The following is a 13,717-nucleotide window of genomic DNA, read 5'->3' on the forward strand; positions in this document are numbered from 1 at the left end:
AAAAAGTGTAGCTGCTGACTTTTAATAAACACACACTCACCTGTCCCAGGATCCAGTGATGTGGCCGCCCAAACCCTCGGATCTCTCCCCGGCCTCTTCCCGGTGCAGGCATCACAAGTGTGGGCACCTGGCTGTGACAGCTTGCGGATTCACAGCTGGGTACACACTTCACATGCGCGAGTCGAACTGCGCTATCCTAATGACCAGGGAATGTTCTGGGACCTGTGACATGTCCCAGAAGATTGCAGGGAGGGAGGAAGAGAGGAGAACTTCAGCTTGGGGCACCGCGGCGCTCGGAACGGAAGTGGGAGCTGGGTACGTGTCAAAGCTACGTACTTGCTCCCCCCCCCCCAAAAAAAATGACATGCCAAATGTGGTATGCAAGAGGGTGGAACTTTTGGGTGGAACTCAGTTTTAAGTTTTGGCAATAAAACCTGGAAGCTGATTGGTTTCTATGCAGAGGTGCACCAGAGTTTGCATGTCCCATGGTTAGTAAATGTGACTGCTAAGACACGTAATTCCATGTTGGCTGTGTGCTCCTATCTGGACACTGGGATTGCTGGGACTTGTAGTTGAGTTGGCTTTGTGCTGCTAGTTGGACACTGAGACTTGCCGTTCCATATTGACTGTGTGCTGCTATCTGTACACCAGGTCTTACAGCTCAGTGTTGGCTGTGTGCTTCTATCTGGACACTGGGACTGCTGGGACTTGTAGCTCTATATTGACTTGTGCTGCTATCTGGACACTGGGACCTGTAGTTTCATATCTGCTCTGTGTGGCTCTCTTTACACTGGGACTTGTAGTTCCATGTTTGCTGTGTGCTGCTAATAGGATACTGGGACTTGTAGTTCCATATTGGCTGTGTGTTGCTCCCTTGACACTGGGTCTGGTAGCTCTGCATTGTCTGTGTTCTGCTATCTGGACACTGGGGCTTCTGGTACTTGTAGTTCTGAATCGGCTGTGTCCTGCTCTCTGGACACTGGGACTGTTGGGAGTTGTAGTTCTGTGTTGGCTATGTGATGCTCAATCTGAGCACTGGGACTGTTGAAGCTTGTAGTTCCAAATTGTCTCTGTGCTGCTAGCTAGTGACTGGGACCTATAGTTCCATATTGTTCCTATGCTGCTGGACCCTGTGACTGCTGGGACTTGTAGTTGAGTTGGCTTTGAGCTGCTAGTTGGACACTGAGACTTGCCGTTCCATATTGACTGTGTGCTGCTATCTGTACACCAGGTCTCACAGCTCAGTGTTGGCTGTGTGCTTCTATCTGGACACTGGGACTGCTGGGACTTGTAGTTCCATGTTAGCTACATGCTGCTAATTAGACCAGTGTTTCTCAACTCTGGTCCTCAGGACCCACTAACAGGCCAGGTCTGCAAGATAACTGAAATACATCACAGGTGATATAATTTGCTGCTCAGTGATTGCAGTACTCTAGTCTGCATCTCCCCAAGGTAATACTTAAAATCTGGCCTGTTAGTGTGCCCTGATGACTGGATTTGAGAAACACTGAATTAGACACGGGGAGTTGTAGTTCTATGTTTGCTGTGTGCTGCTATCTTGACACTGGGACTTCTGAGATTTGAAGTTCCATAATGGCTGTGTGCTGCTCTCTGGACACCAGGACTTGTAGCGCTATATTAGCTCTGTGCTGCTCTCTGGACACTAGGACTGCTGGGACTTGTAGTTCCATATTGGCTGTGTGCTGCTCTCTGGACACTAGGACTGCTGGGACTTGTAGTTCCATATTAGCTCTGTGCTGCTCTCTGGACACTAGGACTACTGGGACTTGTAGTTCCACATTGGCTGTGTGCTGAGATCTCGACACTGGGACTTGTAGTTCTATACTGGACCCTGACACTGATCTTGTGGTCTCCCCAATAATCACCCCCACCCCGTGTTTGGTCCCGTGTCTCGGTTCTCTCGCTGCGCTCTAAGTTCATGTAGAATGCATTGAAAATCGCTCAGGGCTTCGCTCTGATTGGTCGCCGCTCTCCAGATTCTACAATGTTTCTTCTTTGTATCCTTTGTAGCAGAATACAATTGGGTACTTTTTTTTTTTTATTTGCACTAACATCCAAATTTTCAGGACAAGCCTTTGTCACGTATCCCTCTGTATGAGGTCTATGGACAAAGCCCGCGCTCTCCTCGGTGAGGAGGGGGTGGGGGGAGGAAGAAGTCACAAACTCTACAAACTTCCTACATGGGCGGAGCCTCCAAAATGAAACTTGGAGAAGTCTGACAGAAAGGCGAGGAATTGGAAGCAGCGATCGGGGAGAGGTAATACACGTAAAAATTACTTTATTATTAACCGATATTGTCTGATGATTGAATATCGTTAACCCTTCCTGTGCCTGATGCAGGTGCTACTCCCAGCTAGGGTTGCCACTTCATCCCTTTAATCCAGGACACATATTAATTACACAGGGTCTGAGGCTGATATAATGCACATAAAGCACCAAGTGAGTTTGATTACCACCTTAATCAGCCATCTGTGTGACTGTGTGTCCTGGTTTAAAGGGATGAGGTGGCAACCCTACTCCCAGGACATGCACTAACTGCCCTGTCTTGGGTGTTGTAGATCCTGTCTGGGGGGGGGGGTGGTCGCCAGGTCGGTTCTAGCGTTGCTCCCTCATCCCTTAAATCCAGGACACGTTAATTACACAGGGTCTGAGGCTGATATAATGCACATAAAGCACCAAGTGAGTTTGATTACCACCTTAATCAGCCATCTGTGTGACTGGGTGTCCTGGTTTAAAGGGATGAGGTGGCAACCCTACTCCCAGGACATGCACTAACTGCCCTGTCTTGGGTGTTGTAGATCCTGTCTGGGGGGGGGGGGGGTGGTCGCCAGGTCGGTTCTAGCGTTGCTCCCTCATCCCTTAAATCCAGGACACGTTAATTACACAGGGTCTGAGGCTGATATAATGCACATAAGGCACCAAGTGAGTTTAATTACCACCTTAATCAGCCTCAGAACCTGTGTAATGTGTCCTCCTGCTTTAAAGGGATGAGGTGGCAACCATAGTTGTTTCGGGTCGATTTGGTTTATAACTGATGAGCCCCTTAATAGCCAATTTCTAATCGGCAAAGAAAGGTTGCTCCCCCCCCCCCCCCCCATTGTGGGAATACTAGTCCTCTGGTTCTCGTGCTGATCCGCTGGCTTCAGTACTGCATCATTGTACAAAGCTGGAGCTCAGACTGTAAGCTGGTCATACACTAAGACTTCTCTTGATTCCACCATCCACACTAAATAGCGTGGATGGGCAAATCTTTAAATAGCGTGGATGGGCAAATCTTTAAATAGCGTGGATGGGCAAATCTTTAAATAGCGTGGATGGGCAAATTTATAAAAAGCATGGATGGGCGAATCTATAAATAGCATGGATGAGGGAATCTCTCCTGCAGACTATCGATTGAAAGCAATTTCCCCACCCAACTTCATTTAATTTTCAGATTAAGACCCCGTTTAAATATCGGCGTCTTTGAAATTGTGCGACTTCATTTGAAATCGCACAATTTCAATGTAGGGCGAATCTTTAAATGGCATGCATGGGCGAATCTTTAAATGACATGGATGGGCGACTCTATAAATGACATGGATGGGTGAATCTTTAAATGGCATGGATGAGCGAATCTCTCCTGCAGACTATGGATTTGAATCCAATTTCCCCACCCAACTTAATTTGATTTTCAGATAAGGACCCCGTTTAAATATCGGCGTCTTTGAAATTGTGCGACTTCATTTGAAATCGCACAATTTCAATGTAGGGTGAATCTTTAAATGGCATGGATGGGCGAATCTTTAAATGGCATGGATGGGTGAATCCTTAAATAGCACAGATGGGCGCATCTATAAATAGCATGGATGGGCGAATCTCTCCTGCAGACTATCAATTGAATGCAATTTCCCCACCCAACTTCATTTGATTTTCAGATTAAGACCCGGTTTAAAAATCGGCGTCTTTGAAATCGTGCGACTTCATTTAAAAATCGCACAATTTCAATGTAGGGCGAATCTTGATGGGCGAATCTATAAATAGCATGGATGAGCGAATCTATAAATAGCATGGATGGATGGGCAAATCTATAAATGGCATTTATGGGTGAAACTTTAAATGGCACGGATGGGCGAATCAATAAGTAACACGGATGGGTGAATCCATAAGTAGCACGGATGGGCGAATCCATAAGTAGCACGGATGGGCGAATCCATAAGTGGCACGGATGGGCGAATCCATAAGTAGCGCGGATGGGCGAATCTATAAGTAGCGCGGATGGGCGAATCTATAAGTAGCGCGGATGGGCGAATCTATAAGTAGCGCGGATGGGCGAATCCATAAGTGGCACGGATGGGCGAATCCATAAGTGGCACGGATGGGCGAATCTATAAGTAGCACAGATGGGCGAATCTATAAGTAGCGCGGATGGGCGAATCTATAAGTAGCGCGGATGGGCGAATCTATAAGTAGCGCGGATAGGCGAATCTATAAGTAGCGCGGATGGGCGAATCTATAAGTAGCGCGGATGGGCGAATCTATAAGTAGCGCGGATGGGCGAATCTATAAGTAGCGCGGATGGGCGAATCTATAAGTAGCACAGATGGGCGAATCCATAAGTGGCACGGATGGGCGAATCCATAAGTGGCACGGATGGGCGAATCTATAAGTAGCGCGGATGGGCGAATCTATAAATAGCGTGGATAGGTGAATCTCTCTTCCAGGCTATCGATTGAATGCAATTTCCCCACCCAACTTCATTTGATTTTCAGATAAAACCCCTGTTTAAAAATGGATGGCTTTGAAATCGTGTTACTTCATCTGAAATCGCACAATTTCAAAGTAGGGTTGCCACCTCATCCCTGAACACATGTGAATTACACGGGTTCTGAGGCTGATTTAATGCAGATAAGGCACCAAGTGAGTTTAATTACCACCTTAATTAGCCTCAGAACCTGTGTAATTAATGTGTGTTCAGGTTTAAAGGGATGAGGTGGCAACTAGATTTCAAAGCCGCATGTCAGTGCGACTTGGAAGACATCCGTGCGGCTTCATGCAGAGATAATTATGCAAGTTGCACCCAAAATCGCCAAAAGTAGCGCAGGAACTACTTTTCCGCAAGTCGACATTGCACTGACTTGAACAGAGCGATTGCCAGAAATAGGCTGCGACCTGTCAAATCGCATGACAAGTCGCTCCAATGTGAATGAGGGCTAAAGGATATTAAGGAGGGTGCCAACTGGGCCACTTACAGCTCGAATTTAGAATTTGTTCTGAGTAAGGCCAGCATTTTCCCCTCAGTTGTCAATGGGGCAGGTGTCCCCATTGGCAGATTTCTCCTCTTTTCCTGCTATGGTGACAACTGTAACATTTTGGATTTCTCATCACTTTTTTGTCCCAGCTACACTGGTCACCAGGATGAATAGAGAGAGTAAATGACCCCGGGACTGGGAGGCTGTGCTGGAGTAGACTTGCTGTGGAGCTGCAGGACCCAGCCAGCCAAGCCTTGTAGTCAACTACCCGCATATCATGACCTTATGACTCTGAATCCATTTTGGCGCTTCTTTTGTCATTTTCTTTCTCGGGAAATGAAAGTGAAAATGGTAAAATGTGAAAGAATTGTAATAATCAGCGAGATCCTAAATAGCTGCAAGTTCTGCAACATAGCACATGTATGAGTCACCCTTCCCCACCCCCACCCCTATTAATGATTATCAATTCATGTAAAACCAATCACAGTCTCATAGGTTTAACACATTTATGTCATTTACAAATGTTTAAAAATCTGCAGCTTTTACACTCCGTTCACTTCTCGCAAATTGGGATTGTGGACAGAACTGTTGTAATTATCCTCCAATTGCACCCAAACGCGATGCGATTCTGCCACGCCTTCACAAATCGCATGAAGCTTGTCGCAACGATTCTGTCCGTAACCCCAAATCACATGGTAGTTGTAGCACAACGCACTGCACGTGTTTAAGTGCCATTATCCTTCACTGGCACCTCCAAATGCAATGCGATTCTGCAGAGATTGTCAGGCAGGAATCGTGGCAAACTGCACCTTCACAATTTGCATGAAACTTGTTGCAACGATTCTGTCCGTAATCCCAAGTCTCATTGCAATCGCAGCACAATGCACTGCTCATGCTTTGGGTGCCATTATCCTTCAGCACCCAAAATGTGATGCGACTCCTCCACGATTGTCAGGTGGCAAACGGCACCTTCACAAATCGCATGATGCTTGTCGCAACGATTCCATCCGTGATCCTAAATCTCGTTGCAATTGCAGCACAATGCACTGCACATGTTTGAGTGCTGTTATCATTCACTGGCAGCCCAAATGCAATGCGATTCTGCAGCAATTGTCAAGAAGCAATCATGGCAAACTACACCCTCACAAATCGTGTGAAGCTTGTCGCAACAATTCTGTCCGTGATCCGAAATCTCGTGGCAATCGCAGCACAATGCACTGCATGCTTGGGTGCCATCCTCCTTCAATGGCACTCCAAATGTGAGGCGATTCTGCAGCGGTAGCAATTGTGGCAAATGGCACCTTCACAAATCGCATGAAGCTTGTCGCAATGATTCTGTCCGTGATCCCAAATCTCGTTGCAATTGCAGCACAATGCACTGCACATGTTTGAGTGCCATTTTTATTCACTGGCACCCCAAGTGTGATGCGATTCAGCAGCGATTGTCAGGTAGCAATCATGGGAAACTGCACCTTCACAAATCGTGTGAAGCTTGTCGCAACAATTCGGCTGTGATCCCAAATTGCATATTAATTGCAGCACAATGCACTGCACACTTTGGGTACCATTATCCTTCAATGGCACCTCAAATCGAATGCGATTCTGCAGCGATTGTCAGGTAGCAATCATTGCAAACTGCCCCTTCACAATTCATGTGAAGCTCGTCACCTGAAAAGGAGCAGAAGCTTCTTTTTGGACAGCAAGCGCGCACAGGGCAGCCCGTTCACGTGAATGGACTGCCCAATGCAACACGCAGACAAGGTTCACACCTATGCGTTTTGCAGAAACGCACTTCAGTCCATTTAACATGGTTTCCTAGGGGTCACGTTCACATCTGTGCGTTTTAGACTGGTGCGTTTTTTTGGAAAGGGTCATTGACTTTTTTTGCCCACAGCAGGGTGCGTTTTTGCCTGCAGCAGGGTGTGTTTTTGCTATCATATACTTTAATGGAAACGCAGCAGAAACGCATGAAAAATGCAGTGATTGTGTTTTTGTTGGTTTCTCCTGCATGACAACAGTCACCTCCCAAAAAACGTGTGAAAAAAACACAAAACGCATTGGGAAAACGCATCCCGCATAGGTGTGAACCAGGCTGAAAAATCAGGTAAAAACAAGCCAGTTATCAGCTCTCCTCTCCCCATGATGTCAGCGTAAGGAAAAGAAAGCCAATAACCAGCGTGTGTTTACATTGTGATTGGACACAACTGATCACATGGTAAAGGGCTGCTGTGATTGGCCCTTTCAGCTGTGTCCTAAGGAGGACACCCTCCCAGAATTGGCCGCCATTCGCCTATAGCAAGTGATTCAAGTGGAACTAAAGAAGAGTATCTGCAAGATCTCCCCTCCTCCTTCCAGCGATGCAGCAGTTCCATCCCTCATCTTCTCCCCTGGCTACTTCCAGGTGCGGACTGATTTTTCAGCCTTTTGATTGGCTAGTGTAGGATGACATGATCTTGCACATGTGCACTGGAATCAAGCTGACCATAGATGGATCAAAATTGGACTAGTTCATCAAAGACCGGCCGAGTTTCCATCCATGTATGGTCTCTGTGGTTGAATAGATGTCCTTTTACTGATCGACTTCTGTTCAACCACCCTGTTGTTGGAAAAAGAACGCTCGATCAGCGCTGAAGGCTACAGACTACAACTCTGGTCAATGTATTCTGATGGCGGGTGAATGAAAATTTGGGGGGGGGGCAGCAACCCCCCCCCCCTACCGGGACGGACGGCTGGCTGCTCAGCTGGACAGCAAGCATCCTTACCTGCTCCTTCCCCGAGCAGCTGTGAGTCGCCGTATGTCTCCTCCCTCTTCCTGGCCAATGACCAGTAAAATCGCTTCTTTTTTCAGCCAAACAGGAAAGGGGTCCCACGACCCTCTTCCTGATTGGCTGGGAGGAAAATCAGTGTGATAATAGCGAATATTTATTTGCAATTTTCATACAACTGGGTGGGCTCAGGGCGCAGTGCTCTGCGCCCCGGGCCCACCCTTTTTTGAAGCCTATTAGAGCCCCTGGCTCTAATCACGTGCTTCAAAAAAAAAATCCCCTATTGGAATCCATGTGTCCGGCGCCCTGCATGTAGATTAGGGAGCCAGATGCATGGATAAGGGGGGGGGGGGGGGCGGCGCCCCTGCGCCCCCAATGGACAGGCCGCCACTGCAGGGGAGTCTCCTCGCTGTCAGAATACAATGACCCATCGGGAGGATTCCTCCACCCACATCGAATGTGTAGATGGAATCGAGTCAGCGTTTTTATTTCAGCCCGCTGGTTGCATGAAAAAACTGACACATCTGTGGCCAGCCGCCGTCATCCTGGCACAGCCGCAGTGTCAATGTGCTGGGAACGCAGGATGAGCCGCGCATGTGTACATTCAATAACAAATCATTTGCTGCCAGGTAATTGTGTGTCATTACAAAAGAGACAAAGCCGATCTCTTCTGCAATAAAGAGCTGCCTGCTCGCAACTTTTTTTGTATTTTGGGTTTAGTTCCTCTTTAAAGCGGAAATTTACCCATAACTTGATAAATAATATTCTTTAGCAAGGAACGTACATTTTACTTTAACCACTTGCCGGCCGCCCGCTGCAGATATACTGCGGCAGGCTGGCTCAGCTGTGCGAACCGACGCATGGGTGCATCGGTACGCGGGAGGGCTCCTGGGGACGAGTGAGCGCCGCCACGGCGCACGCTCGCCCCCCAGGAGCGCTACTGTAAATCGATGCACCCATACGTCAGTTCGCGCAACTGAGCCAGCCTGCCGCAGTATCCCCCCCCCCCCCACTAGGCAGCGGGGATGGCCGATCCACAGGGCCAGGGGCCATGATTGCTGCTGGGCACCAGCGATTGCTCTCCGCTAAGAGAGAACGACGGTCAGCTGTTGTAAACACAGCAGACCGTTCTCTCTGAAATGAACACAGAGCACCTGTGTTTCTCCTATCTTTGATCACAGGTCTATACGTTCATTTCACAAGTCAATCCCCCATGCAGTTAGAAAACACCCAGCTAGGCTCACACTTAAACCCCTGGTGTTAACCCCTTCCCTGCCATTATTACAGTAACAGTATATTTTTAGCATTGGTTACTGTAGTAATGTCACTGGTACCCCCAAAAGTGTCAAAAATGTCAGTTGAGGGGCCGGTCTGCCCGCTGCAATGTCGCATTTCCGCTAAAAATTGCAGATCGCCGTCATTACTAATAAAAAAAAAAAAAAAAAAAAAATGACCTAAATCTTTCCCCTAGTTTGTAGACACAATAACTTTTGTGCAAACCAATCAAAATACTTATTGGGATTTTTTTTTTACCAAAAATTTGTAGCAGAGTACAAATTGGCCTAAAAGGATGGAAAAAAAATGATTTAAATTTTTTTTCTTTTTTTGGGAATGTTTATATAGCAAAAAATGAAAAATATTGTTTGTTTTTTTCCAGAATTGTAGCTGATTTTTTTTGTTTATAGCGCAAAAAATAAAAATCGCAGAGGTGATCAAATACCATCAAAAGAAAGCTCCATTTGTGAAAAAAAAAGGACCTCAATTTTATTTGGGTACAGCGTCGCATGACCGCGTAATTGTCCGTTAAAGTAACGCAGTGCTGAATCGCAAAAAATGGCCTGGTCATTTGGAGGGGGGGGTTAAATCCTTTAGTTCCAGAAGTGGTTAATAATTATGTTAACAAAATGAGTGTGTGCTGTAAATTGCCTCCAGCATTATTCATGTTTCTTCTTGCTGGAGGCAGGGCCAGGCGTAAATTTTGAGAGGAGCGGCAAACTTGGGAAAATGTGTCTTCAAAACTTTATCAAAAGATAAAACCAAACAATCAAGCAGTCACAGATTAAAGAATCATTTTTTATTTTCATTTGCTTTTAACCACCTCCCACCCGGGCCATTGTAGATATACGGCCGGGCGGGAGTCTCGTCCTTCTGAATGGACGTTCCGGAACGTCCTTCAGAAGGAGAGAGATCGCGCCGCCGCGGGCACGCGCAGCGGCGCGATCTCGATGTGCCTGTGTCCCTCGGACACAGAGCAACATCATTCGGATGTGATTGGCCCTCCTGATCACATAACGGCTGTGTCCAATCACAGCCGTCATGTAATGTAAATAGAGCCGTTGTAACGGCTTCGATCTCTTCTCCTCCTGACAGATCCTGTCAGTGAGGAGAAGATCAGAGGATCGGTGCTGCTGCGGGGGTGATCAGTGAGTATTTCTAATTACTCACTGATCACAGGGGGGGTCTGTGCTGGTAATCAGAACATTGATTACCAGTGCAGCCCTGGGGGGGGGGGGAGGGGTGCCACTAAGCCACCAGGGATGCCCACCATGGCCACCAGGGATGGCAAGCAGGGCTCAGAGAGCCCCCCAGTGCCCTCCCTATCAGTGTTGCCCACCAATGCCATCTATCAGTGCTGCCCACCAGTGCCGTTATTGCCATCTATCAGTGCCGCCCACCAGTGCCCATTATTGCCCACCAGTGCTGCCTATCAGTGCCCATCAGTGCCACCCATCAGTGCCGATCAGTCCCAATCATTGCCGCCCAACAGTGCCACCTATCAGTGCCCATCAGTGCTGCCTATCAGTGCCCATCAGCGCTGCCTATCAGTGCCCACAAATGCTGCATATCAGTGCTATCTATCAGTGCCACATATCAGTGCCCATCAGTGCTACCTATCAGTGCCCATCAGTGCCACCCCATCAGTGCCACCCCATCAGTGCCACCCCATCAGTGCCACCCCATCAGTGTCTCCTCATCAGTGCCTGTCAGTGCGGCATCATCAGTGCAGGAAAAAACTTATCTATTTACAAAATTTTATAACCTAAACAAAAAAACTTTTTTTTTTTTTTTTTCAAACTTTTCCGTATTTTTTTATTTGTGCACCAAAAAAGAAAAAACCTGACGGTGATCAAATACCACCAAAAGAAAGCTCTATTTGTGGGAAAAAAATGACACAAATTTGGTTTAGGTACAGCGTTGCATGACCGCGCAATTGTCATTCAGAATGCAACAGCGCTAAAAGCTGAAAATTGGTCTGGGAAGGAAGGGGGTTTAAGTGCCCAGTATTGAGGTGGTTAAAGGACACTTCCCTGGACCCTGGCATGGCCTGCAAGCCCTGTATAGTGCACTTGCACTGCAAACATATAGGAAAGTCTAAAAATAGCATAGCAGAGACAGACAACACTATTTACTAGAAGTAACAGTACAATAGTATGGCATCAAACTGTAGTAGTGCAGTTTACTGCTTCATAAAAGAAAAGAAAATATTAATATAAGGTCTAAACCTTTTAAAGTACAACTTAAGGCAAAACATTTATTTTTGATTTTGGATAGAGTGGAGGAGAGGAGATGTATTAGAACAGGGGTGTCCAAACTATGGCCCTCCAGCTGTTCAGGAACTACAATTCCCATGAGGCATTGTAAATCATTCACACAGTCAGACATAACTAGGCATGATTGGAATTGTAGTTCCTGAACAGCTGCCAGCTGGAGGGCCATAGTTTGGACAGGACTTAGCTGTATTAGAACATCTGTCAGTGTTTATTGCTGTCTTTATGTGTTGTCCCACGTTGGAGAGATTTACCCTCTCTATTTGTCCTGTGTTTTTACCATTCTCATTGAAAGTAAAATGACCCCCCCCCCAAATTTTGTGGGATTTCCATTTTCCTCTCACTTTCAGTTTGGGACAAAAAGTGAGGGTAAATTGTCCACCTCCACGGGAACAGGCACACACAGGACAGTCAAGTCTGACTCCCGTTGGTGTGTGTTCACCGGAACCAGCTGCCGAACTTGGAAGCTGTCATTAGCCTGGCACTGCTGTACCAATAAATATCGCCTTCTGGATAATTTAAAAAAGAATAGCGCGCAAATGCAAAAGAAATAACTACCAAATCTGAAGACAATCCATAAATAAAAATGGGGGTTTGGTCCCACCATATGGCCATATCGTGCTCAAGCCCACTACTGCGTCAAAGTACCCCATTATCAGTGGGTCCTACACTATCCATGAAAAAGAGATGAATCCAGCCCTTCTAACCCTTGGAGATAATACTCCTTGCTGGGAAGGATGTGCAAATGCACTACAGGGGACTCCTCCTATATCCACTTGATGGTGGACACTGATTGAGTGGATAATTTGCATTTTTATTCTCGTGGGTGATTGTGTAGGCGGGGGCCCTAGTGCACTGCATTGCCCGGGGGCCTATAATGCTCTTAACCGCTTGCCGACCGCCGCACGACTATTTACGTCGGCAGTCAGCCCCTCACAGGCAGAGCGACGTAGGGCTCTAGGGAGTGAGCGCGCACCGCCGGAGGCACGCTTCCGCGCGGTCACAGACACCCCCCGCGCGTGTGCCCGGCGGAAGAAAGGCAGGCGGCTAATGTAAACAAAGCCGCCTGTCATTCTCCCCTGTGTAAGAATGGAGATCGCACGGTTCTACTATGTAGGACCGTTGATCTCTGTTCTTACACTAGTAGCCACAGCCAATCACAGTTAGAAACACGCCCCTAGGGACACACTTAACCCCTCCCTCTCCAATAAAGTTAACTCCTTCACTGCCAGTGTCATTTTTACAGTAACAGTGCATATGTATAGCACTGATTACTGCAGTAATGTCACTGGTAACCCCAAAAGTGTCAAAAATGTCAGTCAAGGGTCCGATCTGTCCGCCGCAATGTCGCAGTCCCGCAAAAAAAAATTGCAGATCGCCGCCATTACGCATTAAAAAAAAAACAACAAAATTGACAAAAATCTTTCCCTTTGTTAGTAAATGCAATAACTTTTGCGCAAACCAGTCAAAATACGCTTTTTGCGTTTTTTTTTTGTTTTGTTTTTTTTTACCAAATATATGGTAAAAAAAATTTAGATTTTTTACATTTTTTTTTGGGGGGGGGGGGAAATTTCATATAAAAAAGTTTGAAAAATATTTTTGCAAAATTGACGCTCTTTTTTTTTGTTTATAGCACATGATCAAAAAATCGCACAGGTGATCAAATACCACCAAAAGAAAACTCTGTTTGTGGGAAAAAAATGACATCAAATTCATTTAGGTACAGCGTCGCACGACCGCGCAATTGTCTGTTGAAGTCACGCAGTGCCGAATCGCAAAATAGGCCCTGGTCAGGAAGGGGGTAAAATCTTTTCCGGGGCTTAAGTGGTTAAGATGGCCCTGTATGCTAGGCATGCTGATGCATGGAATAAAGTGCGTTAACCTTTGCATACAGTATGAATGGACCCTGGTGTACATTCATACAGATCACATACAATGGACAGAGGTTCTCATTACACATCACTACATCCCATGAAAGGTGCAGATGATACAAACATTTGAAGCTTTGTTTACAAACAAAGATCTGTAAATATTTGGCTGGACAGGAAATATAGGCACAGCAAACAAGTCCTGGAGTGCACAGGATTAGCCTAGGTTCACATCCTTGGTGGTGCGGGACCGTGTGTAAATCACACGTGTTCCCTCCCCGGCACCA

At 46.7% G+C, this 13,717-nt stretch overlaps 1 protein-coding gene across 1 annotated transcript in view; it reads left to right on the forward strand.

The window, feature by feature from the left end:
• Positions 1-2,212: 2,212 nt before the first annotated feature.
• CASP7 (caspase 7) overlaps positions 2,213-13,717 on the forward strand; it is a 108,669-nt gene continuing 97,164 nt past the window's right edge. Inside the window, exon 1 of the mRNA XM_082268337.1 lies at positions 2,213-2,278. The gene's annotated coding sequence lies outside the window, so the exon portion shown is untranslated. The remainder of the gene's footprint in view (positions 2,279-13,717) is intronic.

Source organism: Pelophylax lessonae (assembly GCF_965119305.1).
Source record: "Pelophylax lessonae genome assembly, chromosome: 9".
NCBI lineage: Eukaryota > Metazoa > Chordata > Amphibia > Anura > Ranidae > Pelophylax > Pelophylax lessonae.